This window comes from Aegilops tauschii, chromosome 4, assembly GCF_002575655.3.
Source record: "Aegilops tauschii subsp. strangulata cultivar AL8/78 chromosome 4, Aet v6.0, whole genome shotgun sequence".
NCBI lineage: Eukaryota > Viridiplantae > Streptophyta > Magnoliopsida > Poales > Poaceae > Aegilops > Aegilops tauschii.
In genome coordinates this window covers 168,391,516-168,398,390 of record NC_053038.3, presented here as the reverse complement: position 1 = coordinate 168,398,390, position 6,875 = coordinate 168,391,516, and the positions used below count along the sequence as shown (strand labels likewise).

The window sequence follows — 6,875 nt, the reverse complement described above, 5'->3', positions numbered from 1 at the left end:
AGGAGTGGAACAAAACACCAGGCATAAGGCCGAGCCTTCCACCCTTTACCAAGTATATATGTGCATTAATTAAATAAGAGATATTGTGATATCCCAAGATATCCATGATATCCATGTCCGAACATGGAACAAACTACAACAGCACCTGCAACTAGCAACGCTAGAAGAGGGGCTGAGCAAAGCGGCAACATAGCCAAACAACGGTTTGCTAGGAAGGGTGAAAAGGTTAGAGGCTATCATGCCAATTTGGGAAGCTTGATAAACAAGTGGTAGATAGCGCGACATAGCGATAGCATCGAGAAAACTAGCATGGCAAGGATAGTAGTGAGATCCAAGGTGACGGTCATCTTGCCTGAAATCCCGCTAGGAAGAAGAACGAGTCCATGAAGAAGACGATCCCATGTAGTCAAACGGATCCTCACAATCGCAACGATACCAAGAACTATAGAGAAGTAGCACAACCGGAAAGAAGCAAACAACATGGTGAACAACCACCACATAAACACGACATGATGCGCAAGCAAGTATGATGCATGTCCATTTAATGAGGCATGGCATGGCATAGTGGACAAACATGTCAAGTATATTTAGTGGTGGGCCTATAAAATTAGGGTGCCACTAGATCTCCTTGAAGTGATGGGTTTGTGTCGGACACTTACATGCAAAGAATTGGTTGACTTATCGTGGCTAACAAAACGGTTTTGGGCCACGAGGCATAGGAGTTGGCGAGGCATGAGATGTCCCCAACAACAAGAGTCGTATGGAGATACGATTAGCAAGAATTGCTTATCGAGTGATCTTGTCTTCTAGCGGTGATGCAAAAGCTCACTAGTTGACATGTTGATCTTGGATCTTGAACCACTAAGTATCAACCGAGGGATGTTGATTTTAGTGGCGTGATGATCTTATTAAAAAATTTAATATGAATTACTCTTCATGAATACATGTCTTAGTGTTTTGCATATTTCTGTTGTAGATCAATGGCACCACCTTCTCAAGTTATCCCTTTTGCCTTGAAATCAATCCTGGACAAAGATAAATTGAATGGAACAAACTTTACCACCTGGTATAGAAACCTGAGAATTGTTCTTAGGCATGAGAAAAAGGAGCAAGTTCTAGAGAATCCACTTCCAGGGTAACCTGCCGATAATGCTAATGCCACAACCAGAAATGCCTACCAGAAACTCGTTGATGAATCAAACGAGATCAGCTGTCTCATACTGGCTTCTATGGAGCCCGATCTGGAGCAGCAGTTTGAAAATATTGAGTCTTTCGATATGATCGAGAATCTCAAGAGCATGTTTCAAATGCAGGCTAGGACTGAAAGGTCCAACGTCTGGCGATCCTTGATGGATTGTAAGCTGAAAGAGGGTGATCCACTGAGCACCCATGTGATCAAGATGATCGGGTACATGCAAGCTCTGGATCGGTTGGGCTTCCCACTTGGGGACGAGTTGTCCACAGATACAATTCAGGGTTATCTTTCGATAGCTATGGGCTGTTCATCTCGAACTACCATATGCATGGGATGGAAAAGAAGCTCACTGAATTGCATGGGATGCTCAAAGTGGCAGAGTAGGATATCAAGAAAGGTACGCATTGTCAAGTGTTGATGCTGCAGAACTCAGCTAAGTTCAAGAAGAGCTGGTCCAAGAAAAAGGCTAAGGCGCAGGGCAAAGAGAAGGAGGCAACTCCAACTGCAGCCGCTGCACCTAAGTCAGGGACGGCTTCGGGGAGTATTTGCTTTCATTGCAAGGAACCCAGACACTAGAAAAGGAACTCCAGCAAGTAGCTTGCCGAGAAGGGCAAGAAGACTGGAAGTATGACTTCTTCTTTAGGTACACTTGTTGTATATGTTATAGACATTTATCTTGCTGATGTTTCTAGTAGCTCTTGGGTATATGATACCGAATCGGTTGTTCACATATGCAACTCGATGCAGGGGCTAAGTAGAACTAGGAATGTCACAAGAGAAGTTGACATTCGCGTGGGGAATAAAGCAAGAGTTGCTGCATTGGCCGTCGGCACTATGCAACTTAATTTACCTTCAGGATTTGTAAAGGAACTTGATAATTCTTATTATGTTCCTGCTTTGAGTCGAAACATTATTTCTGCCTCATGTTTGATGATACAAGGTTATGAATTCAGTATTAAGGACAATGGTTGTTCTATTTACTTGAATAATATATTTCATGGCTTTGCACCCGTTGTGAATGGGTTATTTATCCTAGATCTTGAAGGTGAATCAGTCTATAACATAAACATCAAGAGGCATAAGCCAAATGAGATAAATCCGACTTATATCTAACATTGTCAACTAGGACACATTAGTCAAAAGCACATGAAGAAGCTCCATGATGATGGTATTCTAACTTCGTTTGATTTTGAATCATTCGAGACATGCGAATCTTGCCTACTTGGTAAGATGACTAAGAATCCTTTTGCAAAGAGTTGCTAGAGAGCGTCCGAGCTGTTGGAACTTATACATAGTGATGTGTGTGTGTGTCACGCCCAATATGCGACTCTATCCTAAAGGAACTTGAAGGTTCCACCAAGGATAGAACCGCATATTGACAGACTTGTGCAAGGTGGATATCATTACATCATACCATTATATAATAGTTGGGGATACATACAAAACATACAAATGCCACATGAATACATCAACATCATACATGAGAACAACATCCGACTACGGATGAAACACAAACAGAAACTCAAGCGACATCCACACTGCTAGCCCAGGCTGCCGACCAGGAACCTAACCCCAGATCGACGAAGAAGAAGAAGAACTCCAGAACATGCAAACATCGCTCTCACGTCATGATCATCGCATTGCCTGTACCTGCAAATTTTGTTGTAGTAATCTGTGACCCACGAGGACTCAGAAATCCCATTACCATGGGTATCAAGACTAGCAAAGCTTAAAGGGTACGGAAAGGATAAGTGGTGAGGTTGCAGCAAGCGACTAAGCAATGTATGGTGGCTAACTTACGAGTACCAGAATAAGATGAGAAGCTACGCAAACGGCCGCAACTAGTAATGATCAATAAGTGATCCTGAACTACTTACTTCAATCATAACCCAACCGTGTTCTCCTCTCGAACTTCCCTGAAAAGATACAATCACGGTTACGCACGCGGTTGGTGTATTTTAATTGAGTTTACTTCAAGTCCTCTACAACCGGATATTAACAAATTCCCATCTGCCACATAACCGCGGGCACGGCTTTCGAAAGTTTAAACCCTGCAGGGGTGTCCCAATTTAGCCCATGACAAGCTCACGATCCGCGGAGACAATCCTCCATCACAGGACCCTCCGATCAGAATCGGAATCCCGGTGCACAAGACATTTCGACAATGGTAAAACAAGTCCAGCAAGACCTCCCGATGTGCCGACAAATCCCGATAGGAGTCGCACATATCTCGTTCTCAGGGCACACCGGATGGGCAAGACGTCGGGTTGGCTGAGACCCTGGTTGCCCAGCGGGCGCCGGACATCGCCCGGTTTGGACCAACACTCAGAGGAGCACTGCCCCGGGGGGTTGATTAAAAATCCTCGAGGTCCAGAATGTCCCTATGTAAGTTTTAGTTGTTCTTAGACAAATGGTAAAACCAATATTGGGCCTTGCTGGAAGAGTTTTATTCAAAGCGAACTGTCAAGAGGGCCCCATACCCCTCACCGTGTTAGGGACGCAAAATCAAGGAACATAACAGCGCTATGACGGAAACTAGGGCGGCAAGAGTGGAACAAAATACCAGGCATAAGGCCGAGCATTCCACCCTTTACCAAGTACTTATGTGCATTAATTAAATAAGAGATATTGTGATACCCCAAGATATCCATGATATCCATGTCCCAACATGGAACAAACTGCAACAGCACCTGCAACTAGCAACGCTAGAAGAGGGGCTGAGCAAAGCGGCAACATAGCCAAACAACGGTTTGCTAGGAAGGGTGAAAAGGTTAGAGGCTATCATGCCAATTTGGGAAGCTTGATAAACAAGTGGTAGATAGCGCGACATAGCGATAGCATCGAGAAAACTAGCATGGCAAGGATAGTAGTGAGATTCAAGGTGACGGTCATCTTGCCTGAAATCCCGCTAGGAAGAAGAACGAGTCCATGAAGAGACGATCCCACGTAGTCAAACGGATCCTCACAATCGCAACGACACCAAGAACTATAGAGAAGTAGCACAACCGGAAAGAAGCAAACAACATGGTAAACAACCACCACATAAACACGACATGATGCGCAAGCAAGTATGATGCATGTCCATTTAATGAGGCATGGCATGGCAAAGTGCACAAATAATACTACAAGTTAAGTGGAGCTCAATATGCAACGAGTTACATATTGACGAAACACCACATTCGAATTATTTAGTTCGCTCTCGTTTATGTACCCAACAATATTAAATGTTGTTAAACATGGCAAGAGGTGAAACATATGTAAACTACACATGTTTGGCAATTTAAATGAGGCCGGAAGTAACAAACAACAATTCCGGAAAATCTTCATATGCATATTTTGAATTTAATGCAAACAACGATTTTAAACATTTCAAATAGTGTTATCATGATATGGATGACATATGCAAGTTATATGCAATTTTTAAGAAAATGTCGACATGAGCATGTTATGAAGCATTTGTCATCGTAGCGGAAATGAAAGGGGTGCCACGACAACGACAATGGAAATGGTGCCACGGCAACATTCAAATTATCCGACAACTCGTCGAGATGTCGATGCAAATTTACGTGTGGAAGTACGGGACGTGCAAAAAATGGTGGGGTGATCCCGGATTACCGGGTTCCCACGGGTTGACGACAGGGCAAACAAGGAACGCGCAAGGAACAACTCGGACATGGTGTAAACACGGGCATCTCATACATCACACATGCATTCGTTCACGGGCGGTCGTCTCGTCATTATACCTTTGAAGCGTGCATTTTCGGAGCGGATCGGGTTCGATGCGGTGTTGGGGAAATAGACGTTCTGGAGATGGTCATAATGGAAGTAGTGGTACTAGTTTTCGTAGATGTTCGGGGTCCTCGGTAGTTGTACACAATCGTCGTTGGACTTGACGGGTCCAAGGTCTCCGGGCGTAGTGGTACTTGGCGTCTCATCGTGTAGTCGTTTGTCGTAGTCGGACTTGACAAAAATGCACACCAGTTGTAGTCGTGGTACTTGGCAGCAGAAAACACATGGCGTGGGTACACGAACTTGGCGTAGGTATGTTCTTCGGGGATGGCCTTGGAGCTTGCCAGCGTGGCTGCGGGCTACTGTAGGCGAAGCAGGGGAGCGGTTGGGCCTGGCGCTGCGCCGTGTGCGGTCAACGCACAGGGGCGGGACGACGTGCACGAGCAAGACGAGCACTTCGATCGATGCAGGGGAGCTGCGGGGGGTGAACTTGGTGCGGAGGTGACCCTTGGTGACGCGCGCATGGCGGGGACGAGAGGATCCGACCCAACGCGACCGGATCTGGCGATGTCCGATGACGAACGTAGCAGGGCGGCGACGGGAGCCAGCGGGGTGCAGGCGAGGTCGCGGGGCAGTGAAAGTCCACCTCGAGTGGATATGGCGAGGAGCTTTGGGCTGTCATGGTGGTCTTGGACGGCGGCGGCGCGAGGCTAGGAGGAGGCAGGACCTCGCGGGGCAGGAGGAGAACCAGGGGGCGATGGGATCGCCTGCAGGTGGCCGCCGGCGGCGTCGGCGCGGGGACGATGGAAGGGCGAGGAGAGGGGCTCCTCTGGCGGCGCGAGGTGGAAAAGAGGAGGAGTGGGGATCGGGCAGGAGGTGGCGGCAGAGGGAATGATTGAGAGGAAGGATCGATCGAGCTAGGGTTATAGGGTTGGAAGGGTGCGGTTGGGCCTAAGTGGGCCAACCTGCTGGGAGGACCAAGTGGCCAGCTGGGCTTCTCTTCTCTCTCTCTCTCTTATTTCCTTTATTGGAAAAGAATTAGAGAGAAGAAAAAGAAAGAGAGGGTTAAGGAAAGAATTTGCGCATGGGGGTAATTTTCCCGGACTCATAAACATGAGCTTGATCCAGAAAAATAGAAGTTGGCATGACTAAAAGTTTAAATTCAAACTCATTTGAATTAAATTCAAATGGTTTGAATGGGAAGTGGGGGTTTGGAAGGTTAAAAAATGTTGAGAATTTAGGAAGAGCCTCGATAAATCGAAAATGATTTGTTGGCAAAGTTTGAGGCAAGGAATTGAGATAGAAAATGCATGGAACTTAAACTGCATGTGTGTTATGGTGATTCCAAAGTTAATGGAATATTTTGATATAACTCCCTAATAATATTAGGAGACTTTTATATGTTGTAAAGAGAAATCACCGTGTGCATTTCCCTCGATTTAAATGGACCGAAGATCCATGGAATTTATTTAGCTCAATTTTAAAAAGGGGTGCAAGATGACATGATGCAATGCACATGATGCAAAGATGAATGCAACGAACAAAACAAATCACACGACGAATCTCAGAATCCATGGAAGGCATCTGGAGCGCCGGTCTTGGGGTGTCACAACTCTCCTCCACTTACAAGAGATCTCGACCCGAGATCTAAGGATGGTACCGGAGAGAAACGGAAGAGGAAGAGGTAAAACAAAGTTGCTTCTTTGACAAACAAGTGAAACCAATGAACCTTGAGAGGTTGAAAAGTTGAAAGAAAGAACACAACAGAGTTGAACACAATTGAGAGCACTCTGATAGAAAAGAGAAACAAGGAACAGCATGTGAACCTTGGAGGTTGCAAAGCTATGAATGACGAGCACAATGGGCAAGAAGGAATTGAAACCACTCTGGTTGAAACGAGATAAACAAGGAACAAGGAAGAACAAATTCGGACAGCACTCCGGTTGAAAAG

At 45.7% G+C, this 6,875-nt stretch overlaps 1 long non-coding RNA gene across 1 annotated transcript; it reads right to left on the bottom strand.

Moving 5' to 3' along the window:
- Positions 1 to 2,473: 2,473 nt before the first annotated feature.
- LOC141021265 (uncharacterized) lies at positions 2,474 to 5,796 on the bottom strand. The gene is made up of 3 exons (XR_012181682.1): positions 4,939 to 5,796; positions 4,093 to 4,181; positions 2,474 to 2,845 (listed from the first exon to the last, which is right to left on the bottom strand). It is a non-coding gene; the product is annotated as an uncharacterized lncRNA (long non-coding RNA).
- Positions 5,797 to 6,875: the final 1,079 nt, after the last annotated feature.